At 31.0% G+C, this 17,767-nt stretch overlaps 1 protein-coding gene and 1 long non-coding RNA gene across 2 annotated transcripts in view; one reads left to right on the forward strand and one right to left on the reverse strand.

Moving 5' to 3' along the window:
- LOC129912522 (transcription initiation factor TFIID subunit 8) overlaps window positions 1-5,659 on the reverse strand; it is a 488,289-nt gene extending 482,630 nt beyond the window's left edge. The window contains exon 1 of the mRNA XM_055990810.1: window positions 5,546-5,659. The gene's annotated coding sequence lies outside the window, so the exon portion shown is untranslated. The remainder of the gene's footprint in view (window positions 1-5,545) is intronic.
- Window positions 5,660-5,725: 66 nt separating this feature from the next.
- LOC129912534 (uncharacterized) lies at window positions 5,726-7,427 on the forward strand. Its single transcript, XR_008771850.1, has 3 exons — window positions 5,726-6,323; window positions 6,389-6,616; window positions 6,676-7,427. It is a non-coding gene; the product is annotated as an uncharacterized LOC129912534 (long non-coding RNA).
- The last annotated feature ends 10,340 nt before the right edge of the window (window positions 7,428-17,767 follow it).

Consider the following 17,767-nt stretch of genomic DNA (forward strand, 5'->3'; position numbering starts at 1 on the left):
TCCAAAAAAAAGGAAATTATTTGGCCAAACATCGAAGACTAGACATCAATTTTACTCTCGCAACGCTCTCGTCTCGTCGTCTCGCAATATTGTGAATGAGGCAATACGTTCGTTAACGAATGGTTGCTATGTGTCCCTATCGTTTTCTTATAATTAAATAGAGACAGAAATAGTCAAAACATTATCGTATGATCGTAATCGTGTGCCGTAATTCGGCCCCAGCATTTGTTATGTAAACCTATATTTGTGTAATTCAATTTTTGAGAAAAAGTTTTAAAGTCCAAATGTCAAAAGCAAGATTGAAAATTTTTATCTTAATATCATTTGACTGGACTTTAACAAAGGGTTTGTTGTATAGCATAGCATAGTATATTTTCAATTCCATCAAAAAGTAAATGACTTAATTTATCAATTACATGGAAAGATACCAACTCGTTACATACATTTATCAAAGCTTGAACAGGACGGTGATATAGGATGTGGGTAAACACTAGAAATGTGTGCATATAAATCTCCATTAGATGTGTAGAACACTAAAGAGTTTTCCTGTCCAATGGATATCGTTAAGAAAATATAACTCTTCAGGTGGAGCTGCTGGGCAGGGTATACCTAGGTTGTCAAGAAAAATTAACCTTTTTATTAGACAATATTTCAAAATATAAGAATAAAATTAGAGTACCTAAACGTTGCGTTGCACATAGGGGTATTTACCTTATTATTCATTAGTTTAAAAAATACATCTGGATGTAATGAAATTGAAATGTCAAAAATAAATCCAAATACATGATATTCACTATCACACAGACAAAAAAATAGTAATTTTTAACTATTTTTCAACTATTTTCATAGTTAAAATCGGGATAACTATTTTGGATTTGGATTTATTTTTGACATTTGACAATTTTACATACAGATGTATTTTTTAAACTAGTGAATAATATGGCCGTTAATGAAGTTGTCCTTGACTAAAACCACTAATTAAAAGTATTAAAGGTTTTTTCTAATGACTTTAGGTATAAATTAAAATTTTTGGATTTGTAGGTACACACTGAAAAAAAAAATAATGAATTCTGAATTTTTTTCAATATCAATAAATATTTGATAGTTAAAATGTCACGGTTATATTTGTTTAATTGATAATAAAATATCAATTCGTCAAAATTAAAACAGTCAATAACTTTCACAAAACTAGGTTCACATAAAAGACGATAAAAGCTACACGGGCAAAAACGGGCAGACGTTTTTTTTTTGTTTTTGACATCTTCCTTTTAATATGATACCAAAAATGTTACCGAATAACACCGAATGATATAACAAAAGGTTCATTGAAAAAGCAGGAATTAAAAAAATAACTGACTTTTTACTTACATTTAAAATAAATTAATTTAACAATGAAGTACAACAAATATATTGAAACTTCCAAGACACAAATTTTATATAAAACAATAGAAACAAACAAAAAAAATTTATTATTGCCGATGTAAATTTTCACACAAAACAACTGAACCACATTAAAAGATTACAATCAATGACTTTCAACTGATGCTGTGGCTAAGTGCATGCATAAATTATAGATTGTTATTTTGTAAAAATAATATTGTTGTTTAGGCAGTCTATTATCGAAAGGTCGAAGTTATATCTAATAACTTGGCAAAAACACCTTATGACCACCATACTTATAAGGTCTGGGTATTGCTGTATCCCGGACAGATATACAGAAGAAGCTGTTAAACCATAAAAAAAAGAAGAATGATTGCAAAGTGAATTATTTTAAATTTATTTTTATTAAGCGTGCAAAGTTATGAATTATGATTCCGTCGCGTTAGCCATCGGTTATGATTTTGATATTGAAAAACTTAATAGAAACGACCAAAATCATCCGTAGAATTTCAATGCGAAATGGAATTAAAAATAACGAAACTTATTCTTCGAAATAAAAAAAAAAATTTCTAAAGTGTTAAAGTGTTAAACTTTTATCTTTAATCACAACTTATCTCATGGAGGCTTTCACATTTGGAATGATTTGCATGTACATTAGGGTGGTCCTTAGGAAAAAAAAAAATGGGACCTCCCCTAGATTGGTTCCAAATCAGAGAAAAATGTCCTAATTTTTTCAAATTTTTTATAATCTTTGAACAACAACAACATCTTGAAGGTGCTACCACCAAGCGTTTATGGCTAGAGTTTTTTGTTTGTTTCTATTGTTTTATATATTTTTGTCTTGGAAGTTTCAATATATTTGTTGTACCTACTTCATTGTTAAATTAATTTATTTTAAATGTAAGTAAAGTCAGTTATTTTTTTAATTTCTGCTTTTTCAATGAACCTTTTGTTATATCATTCGGTGTTATTCGGTAACATTTTTGGTATCATATTAAAAGGAAGATGTCAAAAACAAAAAAAAAACGTCTGCCCGTTTTTGCCCGTCTAGCTTTTATCGTCTTGTATGTGAACCTAGTTTTGTGAAAGTTATTGACTGTTTTAATTTTGACGAATTGATATTTTATTATCAAATTTTTATTCCTAACCCTTCCTGTAGTCCAGTAATTTTAGGTTTTATCTGCGGAAAAATTCCTACTGGGCTCGATTTTGGTATAGACCTTCGTTACGGCGTTGTTATGAAGATGTGAAAAATCTTATTATTTCAACTTTGACATAACACTCGATGGTATTTTTTCGTTAACAGGTTCGATTTTGACTTTCGACACATAAAAAGTTTTCGTTTCGCTTCAGCTTCGTACTAGGATTTACAAAAAAAAAAACTTTTATATCTACAATGGTCGGAAAAAGTATTTTGACAAAATGAACATTTTTCTTACTGATAAGAATAATCTGTAACGGTTAAAAATAAAATAAGGAAGTTGACGGTTATTTAATAAGTATATTATGATGAATCTCATGGTGGTCAATGTCAGTCAAATAGTTGTAATTATGCTTCGAGACTGCATTTTTTGTATAAAAAGTGCTAATTTTTGAGGGAAAAAAGTATTTTGACAAACGTTCTTTTTCAATGTTGGTAAAATAAGGTAATGCATTTTACGTGTTTCAAGCACGTATACAACTGACAGACTTGTTAAGGCCCCGATTTGTAAAAAATTGGGCAAAACGGCGGAACTTAACATTGAAATTAGTGCATCTTCTGTTGCAAGTCATAACTTCTGTGTGTCTGTTAAAAAATCTGTGGAGAACTGAATTTATCGCGGGAAATTAAAAATTACCAAATATACAAACACAAAAATATAATTATACTATTCAAAATTTACCACAAATGGACAAAAAATGAAAAAAATGCACTAAAAAAAATTGAAGCATTTTGAAGAATTCACTTTATCGCGGATTGACTCCAAAAAGTCTGAATTTGGAAATGCCATTCTTTCATCAAAAACTTTGTTAGCAAAAGTACCCTTTGCATTGAACTCAAAGAAGACAATTTTACCATGTTTATGGGAAGATAATACAGTATTTATCTCATAAAACAAAAATTGAAAAAAACTGCCCGTTTTTGCCCGTCTAGCTTTTATCGTCTTGTATGTGAACCTAGTTTTGTGAAAGTTATTGACTGTTTTAATTTTGACGAATTGATATTTTATTATCAAATTTTTATTCCTAACCCTTCCTGTAGTCCAGTAATTTTAGGTTTTATCTGCGGAAAAATTCCTACTGGGCTCGATTTTGGTATAGACCTTCGTTACGGCGTTGTTATGAAGATGTGAAAAATCTTATTATTTCAACTTTGACATAACACTCGATGGTATTTTTTCGTTAACAGGTTCGATTTTGACTTTCGACACATAAAAAGTTTTCGTTTCGCTTCAGCTTCGTACTAGGATTTACAAAAAAAAAAAACTTTTATATCTACAATGGTCGGAAAAAGTATTTTGACAAAATGAACATTTTTCTTACTGATAAGAATAATCTGTAATGGTTAAAAATAAAATAAGGAAGTTGACGGTTATTTAATAAGTATATTATGATGAATCTCATGGTGGTCAATGTCAGTCAAATAGTTGTAATTATGCTTCGAGACTGCATTTTTTGTATAAAAAGTGCTAATTTTTGAGGGAAAAAAGTATTTTGACAAACGTTCTTTTTCAATGTTGGTAAAATAAGGTAATGCATTTTACGTGTTTCAAGCACGTATACAACTGACAGACTTGTTAAGGCCCCGATTTGTAAAAAATTGGGCAAAACGGCGGAACTTAACATTGAAATTAGTGCATCTTCTGTTGCAAGTCATAACTTCTGTGTGTCTGTTAAAAAATCTGTGGAGAACTGAATTTATCGCGGGAAATTAAAAATTACCAAATATACAAACACAAAAATATAATTATACTATTCAAAATTTACCACAAATGGACAAAAAATGAAAAAAATGCACTAAAAAAAATTGAAGCATTTTGAAGAATTCACTTTATCGCGGATTGACTCCAAAAAGTCTGAATTTGGAAATGCCATTCTTTCATCAAAAACTTTGTTAGCAAAAGTACCCTTTGCATTGAACTCAAAGAAGACAATTTTACCATGTTTATGGGAAGATAATACAGTATTTATCTCATAAAACAAAAATTGAAAAAAACTGAATTCTCAAAAGAACATATTGGTATGCTTCTTTCACCCAAAAACAAAGTTTTATAGACCACATTCTCACAAATTTTTATCTCAATGATCCGGGAAACGAAAAGGAACTGTTGAAGCTCCGTAAAAATTTGGTCAAGTTTATTCCAGAAGCGAAAAGCACAACAACATGTCGCTTTGAGAATTAAATTTTTTTCGATTTTTGTTTTATGAGATAAATATTGTATTATCTTCCCATAAACATGGTAAAATTGTCTTCTTTGAGTTCAATGCAAGTGGTACTTTTGCTAACAAAGTTTTTGATGAAAGAATGGCATTTCCAAATTCAGACTTTTTGGAGTCAATCCGCGATAAAGTGAATTCTTCAAAATGCTTCAATTTTTTTTAGTGCATTTTTTTCATTTTTTGTCCATTTGTGGTAAATTTTGAATAGTATAATTATATTTTTGTGTTTGTATATTTGGTAATTTTTAATTTCCCGCGATAAATTCAGTTCTCCACAGATTTTTTAACAGACACACAGAAGTTATGACTTGCAACAGAAGATGCACTAATTTCAATGTTAAGTTCCGCCGTTTTGCCCAATTTTTTACAAATCGGGGCCTTAACAAGTCTGTCAGTTGTATACGTGCTTGAAACACGTAAAATGCATTGCCTTACCTTACCAACGTTGGAAAAGAACGTTTGTCAAAATACTTTTTTCCCTCAAAAATTAATACTTTTTATACAAAAAATGCAGCCACGAAGCATAATACCAACTATATGACTGACATTGACCATCGTAAGATTCACCATAATATACTTAATAAATAACCGTCAACTTCCTTATTTTATGTTTAACCGTTAAGGCCCCAGCCCATAGAATCCGTTGCGTCCGTTCCGTCAATCCATCCGTTGAAGTTGAAGTTTGGGACAGAAAGGGGTGACCCATAGAATACGTCGTACGACGGATTGCTTTTTGACAGCTCACTTCAAATTCCGAGGTGTGTTCGATATTTTATCGCTGAATGTGCACTAAGGAAGTTCTGATGCAAGAAATTTTTAACTATTATTGTTGTTCTTTTTTTTAATAAAATAAAATGCGCGACTAGATTTCATGTAGGTACTTGCTCTTCAGTTAAAAACAATTTTTAATAACAGATTATCATTTGTAGATATGACTTTGGCATAGTAAAATTGAACTCTACAACATAATTTGAGTATTTAATTGATATAATTTATAAGATACGTCATTAAATGTTACTTTTATTACAATTAATTCACTAATGAATACTCAAATTTCACAACTCATAAAATCGGAGAAGAAAAGAACGCAGTTCATTTAGTTCTGAAATTCCCCGGTGTGCACTCTCAAACAGAAAAATGAACAGATCTATTGTTGACAACCAATGTCAAACCATACGACGGATGAAAAAGTAGAAAGTTGGGCAACTTCTTCCGTCGAAACCGTCCGTCTCAGTCCGATCCGTCGCTTATGGGTCGCTTCCCATAAGAACGTGTGTATTTTATCGAGCTGTCAGTCAAAAACTTCGACGGAACGGACGCAACGGATTCTATGGGCTGGGGCCTTTACAGATTATTCTCATCAGTTAGAAAAATGTTCATTTTGTCAAAATACTTTTTCCGACTGTTGTAGGTACTCACTTTATTTACATTTTAAAATATTTTATTTAAACTGTCATTGAAGAAATTCAATTTGATAATACTTCCTCAAATACGGCAAATAAATGGATAACGAAACGAAAAACGTAAGAAATCTCAATATACATACATAAGTTTTTGAAAATATTAATTTTGCTTTCGGTACCTACAGATATTATTGCAACTACTTGACTCTTCAAGCGTTGAAGATGGGAATGAATTTAATTTTGAACACTTTTTTCGAAGAAGGTTAGGTTCAAATGACTTTTCCCTTGATTTGCAAGACGGTCACTCAAAAGTGGAAAAGTTCATTGAAACTATAGATGCATACCTACAGCGAAGAAGATTTCAAGTCGCATCTCCTACTGAACCGCTTGACTGTTAATCAATTAACAAGCAGGTACATTGATTCTTAAGAATTGCTGTAGGTACTATTTTTATAAATTTTTTTTTGCTCAGTTGAATAATCAAAGTCGGAATTCAACTCAAATCCAACAACTGGAAAACCTAGAATTGACGCAAAAGAAGAGGTAGGTATTAATCTACACACATATGTATGGTACGTAAGCAACACTATCACTTTTCGGCAATTGGGGAAACTATTCGGTGTATCGAAATCTGCAGTCTGGGGTGTTGTGGGTCGCGTAAGCAGCTTACTCCAGTCAAAGCGTCATTTGACCTTGCGCAGAGAGGCACTGTCAGTTTTTATTTCATGGATCGATAGGGGTATATTTAAAAGGCTTAAACCCAATTTCTCACCACCTGATCATTCTTTTTAGCGGAGTTATTCACAAAAGTGCATTTTTTGGGATATTTTACTTCTAAGCTAATATCTTTGCTCCAGATTGTCGTAGACCAAAAAATAAACATACATTCTCTTTCTTATAATATTTTCTGCCGTTGTATGTAATTTCATTGTATTTGAGTGAGTAATTAATTAGTTTTTAAGTTTTAAAATAAACAAAAAAAATGATCAGAATCCAAGTTTTTTTTAGAAATTATTTCTTGGAAAAAATAAAACCTTGAAATACTATTTGAATTGAATTAGTTTTAAGGCCGAAAGGCATTAGTATTAAGAAAAATGAAGAATAACTTAGAGTGCCCGTATAGGGCCAGTAAGTTAGTTGTAAGTAATTGATAAGTAGGCTAGTTTTTATGAATTTTTGTCTAGCTTTAAGATAGTTTTAAGATGATGAAAAATAAAAATGAATTTAAAATTGAAAAAAAAAATTGAATACAAAATGGCAGCCATTAAAAGTCAAATTCTTGCTTTTAAAAAACACATTTTTGTCATTATTTCGAAAAAAGCTTATATCATGATTGACATTTTTCTAATTTATTTTGTAGCCCTATGTCCTGAATTTTACAGAAAAAATCAGCTCTTTATCACCAAAGATGGCCGAGCAATTGATAAATGAACGCATGCAAAACCGGTGCGAAAACACCCAAAAATATCGTTTTTTGGGAATAACTCGGCTTCAGAGTGTCCTACGACAAAAAATAAAGCTATTAATTGTTCGTTACAACATTTTCTATCGATTTGGTGCACATTATTTTTGTTGAAACAAATAAAAAATAAGTTATATTAAGACAAAGACGTTTTTTTGTTTAGCAAACTTTTGCCTTATTATTTTATAAACAGTGCAAGTATTGGCTAACAAAATAAAATACTGTTGTAGCCCTTTAAATTATCTACAATTTAAAAAAAAAATAGCTCTCTACAACCCACACGAGCCGAGTTATTATAATTTTAAGAAAACATCATTCCGTAAGAAAATTTAAAAAAATTTCCCTTGTTTATAAGTCGAATAATAGTTCTCAGTGAGAGGGGTTGTTTTCATTGTTTCTTGTTATAAGAGGATTTGTCTCATGTTTTTCGTTGGACATTTGGAACTTTTTTAAAAAATTAATTTCTCGGCTCGTGTGGGTCGTAGAGAGCTAATTTTTTTTTAAATTGTAGATAATTAAAAGGGCTACAACAGTATTTTATTTTGTTAGCTAATACTTGCACTGTTTATAAAATAATAAGGCAAAAGTTTGCTAAACAAAAAAACGTCTTTGTCTTAATATAACTTATTTTTTATTTGTTTCAACAAAAATAATGTGCACCAAATCGATAGAAAATGTTGTAACGAACAATTAATAGCTTTATTTTTTGTCGTAGGACACTCTGAAGCCGAGTTATTCCTAAAAAAACGATATTTTTGGGTGTTTTCGCACCGGTTTTGCATGCGTTCATTTATCAATTGCTCGGCCATCTTTGGTGATAAAGAGCTGATTTTTTCTGTAAAATGCAGGACATGAATAAAGCTACAAAATAAATTAGAAAAATGTCAATCATGATATAAGCTTTTTTCGAAATAATGACAAAAATGTGTTTTTTAACAGCAAGAATTTGACTTTAAATGGCTGCCATTTTGTATTTACTCACTCAAATACAATGAAATTACTTGTATGTAATAGAATAGATAGAAAATATTATAAGGAAGAGAATGTATGTTTATTTTTTGGTCTACGACAATCTGGAGCAAAGATATTAGCTTAGAAGTAAAATATCCCAAAAAATGCATTTTTGTGAATAACTCCGCTAAAAAGAATGATCAGGTGGTGAGAAATTGGGTTTAAGCCTTTTTAATATACCCCTATCGATCCATGAAATAAAAACTGACAGTGCCTCTCTGCGCAAGGTGAGGCCCTTTTTCCGACGCTTTGACTGGAGTAGCTGGCTTGTTTCCAAAGCAGATGTGTATGTATATAAAGTGGCCACAATTTATGGACAAGCATCTAGCATTTTACTACCTGCATTCAGGTGGTTCATGGTAGTTGAAAATGCATTCGGCTAGTTGAAAAGACGATTTGGACGCCTAAACAAGTTTACTGAGCAACGCAGTCTTTAATCGGTAAAGAAACTTACTGAAAGTGCATATTTTGCATGATATATGCATTACAAACAATGAACACCTTATTCTACACGATCAAGAACTTCTTATTTACCCATGGACCTAGAAGAAAGATCTGGAAGAAATTCAAATATCCGAGAAATTTTATTTCAATACCTAGCTATGCCGAAAAAATATAATTTGAGAAAGCCTATATAATGTATACATATGTATGTACATTGTGCATGTGCATAATAAAAATAATTTCTCTTTCCCTATATTCACAGTTTTGTTTCGATCTTTCCGAAACAGCTTGCAGATCCCGATTTACGATTTACACCGGAAGTTCCAAGTCGGGTAAAAAAATAAATTTAAAAAATTAAACCTGGAACAAGAACTGAACACGTATTATCTTACCATTTTTTTGTTCCAAAGATGTATTGGACACTTGGTTCCATAAGTTCACTGGTATGTCATCAGAATTTCTATCCAACATGCTATCTCGGTTAACGGATATACGAGCGTTCTCCAGGTCCTGTGGGTTAAAAAATTGTATTTAAAAAAGCTAATAATAAATAAGGCACCTAAAATGTCTTACCTGAAATAATCCTTGAGCACCAGCATTAAAAATTAAATGCGTCGCTCTCGCTGTGGATTGGCTTATCACCGAAAATTTCATCCATTGCTTCCATAAATGGTGGAAGACAGGGGCATGCACCTGTACTTCCTGCGTTGTCCTTTGCAGACTTGTAGGGCCTCAGCAGCGTTGTCATTTTCACTTCCAAATGGTTGATTTCTTTACTTGAATCCTGAAAAATAAGCAGGTAATATGTACTTCAATTTTTCGGCGGATATCATGTTTTCCAGTATATGACCATAACGCAATCCTTTTTTTTCGGCTATGAGGTTTTAGGAATTCATCTTTTCTTGCGCTATAAAAATGAAGAAAGGCCTTCGTTTCTTCTTTTGTTCAATGTTTTGATGGCCTAGTTTTCAAAGTTATTAAATTAATTTGAATTATTGAATTTAAAATTATGAAAAAAGGAACCATTTGCTTTTCGGCATCTTGACAACAGTTTTATTTGCAAACAATTGTAAAACAAAAGCTTAATAAAAATTATTTTGTTTGACATAAAATGTTTTATTGACTCGACACTGCCTGGATTTCAATATACAAAATTATTTTATAGTATTCGTTTACTGAACAAATACCTATTACACAGTAGTTTCGTTTGTTTTTGTTTCTCGTTGAAAGTAAAAAAAATGAGTGGAGGAGAAGGAAATACATTTGACATTTAGTTATTAAAGGTCTGTATTTTCGAAATCTGTTAATTTATTCCAATGTTTTGTATTTGATTATGACTATTCAAGATTATACTAACAGTAATTTTTTGTTTTACAACATTTCAACATTTAAAAAAAATAATAAATAAATAAATAATAATAATAAAAAGCAAAAAACCATAAAATATTTTAAAAAAAATCCCTCCATTTAAATCTTAATCAAAATTAATCGATGTCGATTTCATTTTTAATAATTTATTTAATATATAATTCCCCAAAATCAACGTAAAACTGTGCACACAAATAAATTTAATTTTGCTAAAATAATTCTTTAATTAAAAACAATCTGCTGTCATGTTGACAAAAAAAATTTTCCTAAATTTATAGGGAAAATTTTCTTGCCTAACTTTCAAGTCAGCTTTCCAATAAAATTGCCTAAATTGGAAGGATTTTTTTTTGACAGCTGAACAATCAGAGACCGAAAAATTACCTAAAAATTGAGTCCCTAACGTTTCTGAACCTGCCCATTACCTTATTATGTGTACTGTGGTTGAACAGATCAAAAATTGTTTTTGTTTGACAGATTTAGATAAAAAAAAATTGATTTTTTTACCAAACGAAAACACCATAAGCAATAGAAAAAAAGAGTGTGTGTACACATGCACACGCGACTGAAGTTATACTTCTCACTCAGTATACATATGTAAATAAATTTCATTTGATATTTTTAATTTTTATTATTAAAATAATTAATCCGCATTGCGTTTTTTACATTTTTATCAAGTAAACACTAAATTAATTTTTCCACCCTCCTTCCCTCCATGTTGTTTTCAATTTATTCTGTGAAATTTCAACTTGCCACATGCAACTTGCCACTTTCAACTTGCCACATGCATTTTGCCACATGCAACATGCACCTGCAATATGCTTTATGCCACACGCAACTTGCGATATGAAACATGCAACTTGCCACGTGTTGTGTGTTTTTTTTGCCGTACTACGGCGTACTGGATTTTTAAATACTAAAGTACTGCCAACTCTAAAGATGAAACGACAGCTCTGCTGCCCAGTTGTCGATCGCGTCATAATCCCTTTGACATTCTTGTCAAAAAGAAAATTTTCATACCCACCGTCCCATAAGAAGTATAACTTCAAAAACACGGCTTATGTAACTTTAAGCTAAGTATACAGTTCTTCTAGCAAAAAAAAACAATGCATTTCTTATGGGAGAGATTTTAAAATAAAAATATTCCTAAGCTAATACTTACACTCATCATAAAAAAATTAGTAATTCAGCCTTATCTTTTTGTTTCTTTAAAAGTACAGTCACTCACATAAATATTGGGCCAAATGCAAATAAAAAAAAAGTAGGTATTTACAATAATATAATGATAGCTAATAGATGTAACCTATTAAGCTGTTTTGTGGCTTAATGGTTACATTTATGGGAGAAAAATCTGCATACAGCGCATCATGTCTCTATTTCTGAGGAAAGTCGGATAAAATCAATTATTTGTCTCGCAAAACCTGGTTTAAACAATATGAAATGGGCTAAAAACATTTTAGTATAAAAGAGTTACTCAATAAAATGCTGAATTAAAAGTCAAACTGAAACTACAATGCTCAAACTCGATTTTGGACTTTTGGCCCAATAATTTTGTGGTGACTGTGACTGCGTTTTCCAATTATTTCCTTAAGAAAAAATATATGTTTGATTTTGCTTATCAAACTAACGGTGTGAAGAATATACAAGTATCTACACATTTTTAAAAATATTTTATTAATTCCTTCTTGATTTTTTTCTACATTTAAAAGACAAAGATTTGGCCCAATTATTTCGTGAGTGACTGTATTTAAAAAATTAAGAAATAACACATTATAGCCCAGTCAAACTAGATCGATAATAGGGTGTGCTCGTAAATAATTCAGACAAAGCTGGAAATGATTTTAATTTACTTTGGACATCTCAAAGAAGAGTCGTACAAGTTTGCGACGAGTTCTGAGCTGCGCATAACTTTTGAGGGCCAAAAAACCGTTGCATAGCACTTTTTTCAGTTTTTGGGTCATTACTCCTGAAAAAAAACTCGCACAAAAAATTATTGTATGCCAAAGTCAAAGAATATTAAATTCTACATCGATTTAAGACCAAAAACATTAATTTCGGCCAAGCGGTTTGGTCAGAACTGGCAGTCAAAAATAGTAAAATTTTACTATTTTGAATAAAGGGTGTGTAATCCCCAGTTTCAAAGGTTTTTTTTTTGCTATTATTCCAAATAATATGCTTAAATGGATGTATGTATTTTAAAATACATATACATATGTATATGTTTACGTATTTCTTATATAATAAATTAAGTTAAAAGTTCAATTTTTAAAATATAAAGTTAAAAGTTAACAATCCACATTAAAATATTAATATTAAATATTTTAGTTGTTAGAGATTTATCTTTTTAATTTGTTATATTTTTTTTTTATGTGTGGCTTTCCTTTTAAATCCTTTTCATATTATTCACAGCTTTGACTCAGTGAGCTTATATAAACATAGAATTTTATTAATAAAAAAACTCATTTAAATAAAGTTTAATCAAATTTTAATCAGTTATGTCAGGCATTTCTGAAGTTAGGGGCAAAATTAAAGGGAACATTCATTGAAGTTAGTAAAAGGAGAAACGGTAGTTGCCATGCATGATTACAGAAGTTCTTGTTGAAATAGTAGTGGCAAAGAAAAAATTATTCCTGGAGTGAAAGCGTTTTTTTGGAAAATTAGAATAGTATCAGATCTTACAGCAGCCAATTGGTAGATATCACCATTCCTGTAACTTGAAAGCTACTCCTCCGAGCAATGGACGTGGACGACCTATGAGTACAACAGTTTATGGCTAGATTTATTTCATATCCCACTATATGAAGGAGAACGTGGATATAAAGGGTATATTAGGAAATTATTCAGGATATGTTCCTATCACTGATTGGATAATCAAGCATTTGGTTGAAAGTATAAAAAAGATATCATTGCAATATAAGCGGCAGTAATCAGTACAGATAATACTTTGCTTTCAAAACACAGGCCATATAATACTGACTATCAGTCAGCTTCAATAAAAAACATGAAGAAAAATTTAATAAGCGAACACTGATAGCAGAAACCAGACGAAGATTCTACATTTTGAAGTTGCTACTCTCCAGCAGCCTGTCAAAATTATCTCCAAAAAATCTTTTTCACATGTCGTTTTCTATTGACTTTTGAGATTTTTGTGTAAAATTCTCAGATTTTCCACTGCAAATAGAATATGAAATCTAGTTGTGTAATTGTGTGCGAAATCTGTGCGTATAAAAAAAATAAAACAACAACAAATGTTCAGACAAATGTCAAACAGAGGAGTGTGTGTGAAAGTGGGTTTGTTTGTATGCGTGAATCTTGATAAAAATCCAGAATCAGATTCTTGAATCTCAGATTCATTTTTTTGTCATTTTTTTGAATCTCAAGACGCAAATAGATCATGAAATCCGAGATTTGTCCACTATTTCCCCTCTTCACCCCCCCTTTCAGCTGTCAAATTCACAAATCTCATTCTGAGATTTGTCAATAGAAAACGACAACAGTTTATTTTTGACAACGTTAACATAGATATGGATAGGTACAATTAATGGCCCTGACGCATTCCATGCTATATAAGGTGTTCCATGTTTAACAGCTAAGTTGAAGCGAAAAGAAAAATTCTCCAGTCTCCAAACTCGACAGCGAAAATGCTAACGAAAAAATAACATCGAGTATTCCGTCAAAGTCAAAATAAAGAAAATCCAAATTTATTTAAAATCAAGAAAAAACTTAAAAAATAAGTTCTTAATGAAGAAATAAATAAATTAAAAATGAAAAAAAAAACATTATCACAGTTCTTTGAAAAATGTTCAGGACAAAAAAAAGGACCTAAGTGACAAATGAGTGAAAACGTTAGAGGATATAATATATGGAGTGCTTGTTCCTATACCTAATACATTGTAACGACATATGCATGGATAGGGGTCGTTGCCTTCGTTTTTCAATGAGAGTCCGGTTCCGCAGCTGTAAGTGCCTGGCTACACGGTGATTTTTCAATCGCCTAACCAGTCAGGTTGTAGGCAAGAGGGGTGAGGATTTTCCTCTTTTTGACGTTTGTTCCTGGAAAATGTGAATCGGAACGTGATTGGGCACAACACTGTGTAGCCAGGCACTAAATAACACGCTTGTTGATGACACCCATCAAATGAAAATAAAATGGAGGCATGCACTCATCGAAAAACTTAAAGAAACTAGAGCCCTCTATAAAAGCTTCACGGAACTAATAGCACAAGCACTCCATATATTATATCCTCTAAGGTGAAAACTCTAAAAAATTTTCCAAGAGCGGCGTACTGAAAAACGAAAAGCAAAACTAAATTTTTCCTTCAAGATTTCAGTGTGCTATTTTTGTATGAAAAATTGCGTTTCGCTTCAGCTGCGTACACTCCATTCCAAAAGCAAACTCTTTGATGGTGGTATACTCCTGGAAGAATATACTACAGTGAAGGGACTTTCGCTGGCCTCGTTGTTGAGGACATATGGGTATGTAATCTTCTCCAAATTTTATGAAAAAGAAACGCACTTTTTAAACAATGAATGTTTTTTAATTTAAAGTTTTATTATTTGTAAGTATAAAATGAATTGAGAAGAAACAAAAAAATATAAAATTTACAAAAGATTAAAAGGACTCGCTTCGCTACACTCTCGCTGTATAGATAAGTTCGCTGTATCTGTATCTTCTTTTTCTCAATCTCCTTATTGCAGTTCGTATATTTGTCGTCTCATGTTGTTGTCTCTCTTTATTTATTATTGCAGCTTATTAACAGTGGGGTAGTTAACAGGTATTTAACTAAATTAATTGACTTTTAATTAAATACCTACAATAAGCATTTTATGTATATATACAGGGTGCCCCAGGATGAGATAAGAAGATTTTGAGGTATTTTTCTTGGGTATATTCTAAGAAAAAAATTGTTCTACAGTAACTCTTTAGCTGCAAAGTTGATACCCTTTAGCGATGGTAAGAAAACGCTTACTTTGACTTTGGTATGCCTTTACTCATATTAATGTTAATAACTCCGTTAATACTTGTGATAAAAACTTCATTAATGTCTTGATTTTTAGAACAAATGATATTCTTTGTACCCGTCTTATAGATTTTATGATATTTGGGAAAACCTGCACCAGGTAAAATCCCTGAAAAATGTGTTTTTTTTGTTTTAGTCAAAAATGGGTACGAATTAAAAATTTATTTTTGTACTTTAAGTTCATTTCTGTTTGAGACCTAGTAACAACAATTATTTAAAAAGTTCTTCTTGATTTTGTGTGCTTGATAGAGCCCGTTTTTTTTTTGGATTTTATTGCTAATATTAATTGGTATAGGTTCTCCAATATGATTTACCAGATACAATCCAGGATATTTCACTGATTCAATTAGCTACTTCATATTACGAAAAAGAAGACGCTCCAGCCCACTAAGGACACGAATTTTAAGATTGGTTGATGAAGATTAGGGTAATCATTGGATGGGAAGAAATGGGCCTGCTCAATGATTTGCATCGTTCTCCAAACTGCAAAATATTGGCTTTTTTATGAATAGGAGTGAAAATCGTTACTCATTTGACATCAATAGCACTTCTTGTGGAACAAGAAGAATGTATTCTCTAGTCTAAACCATCATTAAAAAAGGGACAATAGATAGAATAAATTAATATTTCCAATAAAATCCAAAAAATGGTCTCTATTAAGCACACATAATCAAGAAGCACACTTTAAATAATTGTTGTAAACAGAAATAAACATAAACTACAAAAATAAATTTATAAAACACTTATGTTTATAACACATTTTTCTAAGAAAATCGGCCCCAAAGTCAAAAATTATCATAGGTAAGAAAAAAATAATTCCATTTAAAAATTAGTATCTGAGCAATAAAAAAAGATAATAACATTTCTTAAAGAAGGGTACAAAGAATAGCATTTCTTCTAAAAATCAAGACATTAATAAAGTTTTATCATAAGTATTAACGGAGTTATTAACATTAACATTAATATTCTTTAACAAAAACTAAAAAAGTGCTAAAATGTAACGGTTTTTCGGTCCTCAAAAGTTATGCGCAACTCAGAATTCGTCGCAAACTTGAAATCTTTGAGATGTCCAAAGTAGATTAAAATCATTTCCAGCTTTGTCTGAATTATTTACGAGCAAAAGTCTAATTTGACTGGGCTATTAGGAATTAACACGTTTTGCAGTCTTGTAGGGCATCAGCAGCGTTGTGTCCCGCTAAGGCAACTTCGTTAACCCGCAAAGTTGTCTGGCAGGCGGCAATGTCAACAGTTCCTTTAGGTAAATGAGTGTGTATGAAGGAAAATTGATATTTTTCAATATACACTTTATTAAGATGAAAAACATATAAGTGAATGTAAACGTAAAAATAAAATTCACATTACAGCGCTTGGTGGAAGTTTTGTAATTTTTAAATATTTATAAATGTGTTATGGCGTTTTTAATTGGCAATCCGGAATTGTTCTTCGGTTCGGAATTCCAATTGAACAGTTTTGTTTATTCCGAAGAATCTGAAGTTTGGTGTGAATGTATTGGTTGAGTTTGAGTGTCATATACATAATATGTGTATTCGCGCCAAATTTCATTTTATCAAGTGTGACATCTGATATTTAAATCTATGAATGTGTGAGTGATTCTGCTTCTGATTCTGTTTTTAAAACCAGAAGAGAAATTTCCTTTTTTTCAGAATCAGAACTGTCAGTTTTGCCCAATTGAACGCATTCAGATTGCTTTTTTTTGCTTCCAGATTGCCAATTAAAAACGCCATTAAACACCATTCATTCTTTTGTTTTGCAAGTAAAAAAAATTTCGCCACTTCAAAAATGTACCCCAATTCACACAGCTAGATTAAGCATTAAGCCAAAGATAATTTTTTTATTCAACAGACATACAAATATCAAAAATGTATCCTCGGCTAAATGTTTAAAAAATTGTGATAGTAGCTCTAAGTTTTTATGTTAATTTATTAAATTCACTATTTTTAACTTTCGTTAAGTTCAACAATATTAACTAAAAATGTAGGTACTAACTAAATTTTTATATTCACCAATAGGTTAGGTTCACTCCTAAAATCAAATAAATATCAAAACCCTTTAGGAAGCTGGAAAGAAACCAGCGAAACGAAGGGGAACAGAAAAATGAATTAGTGAAGATCATCAAAGCCCAAATTAAACTTTAATAATCTATCATTACGATCAAAAACCACACATAACATTAAAACAATAGTTTTTTCCAGTTTTGTGTAATATTTCAATTGATGAAAATGACGAAAAAATCCGCAATT

This window comes from Episyrphus balteatus, chromosome 2 (assembly GCF_945859705.1).
Source record: "Episyrphus balteatus chromosome 2, idEpiBalt1.1, whole genome shotgun sequence".
NCBI lineage: Eukaryota > Metazoa > Arthropoda > Insecta > Diptera > Syrphidae > Episyrphus > Episyrphus balteatus.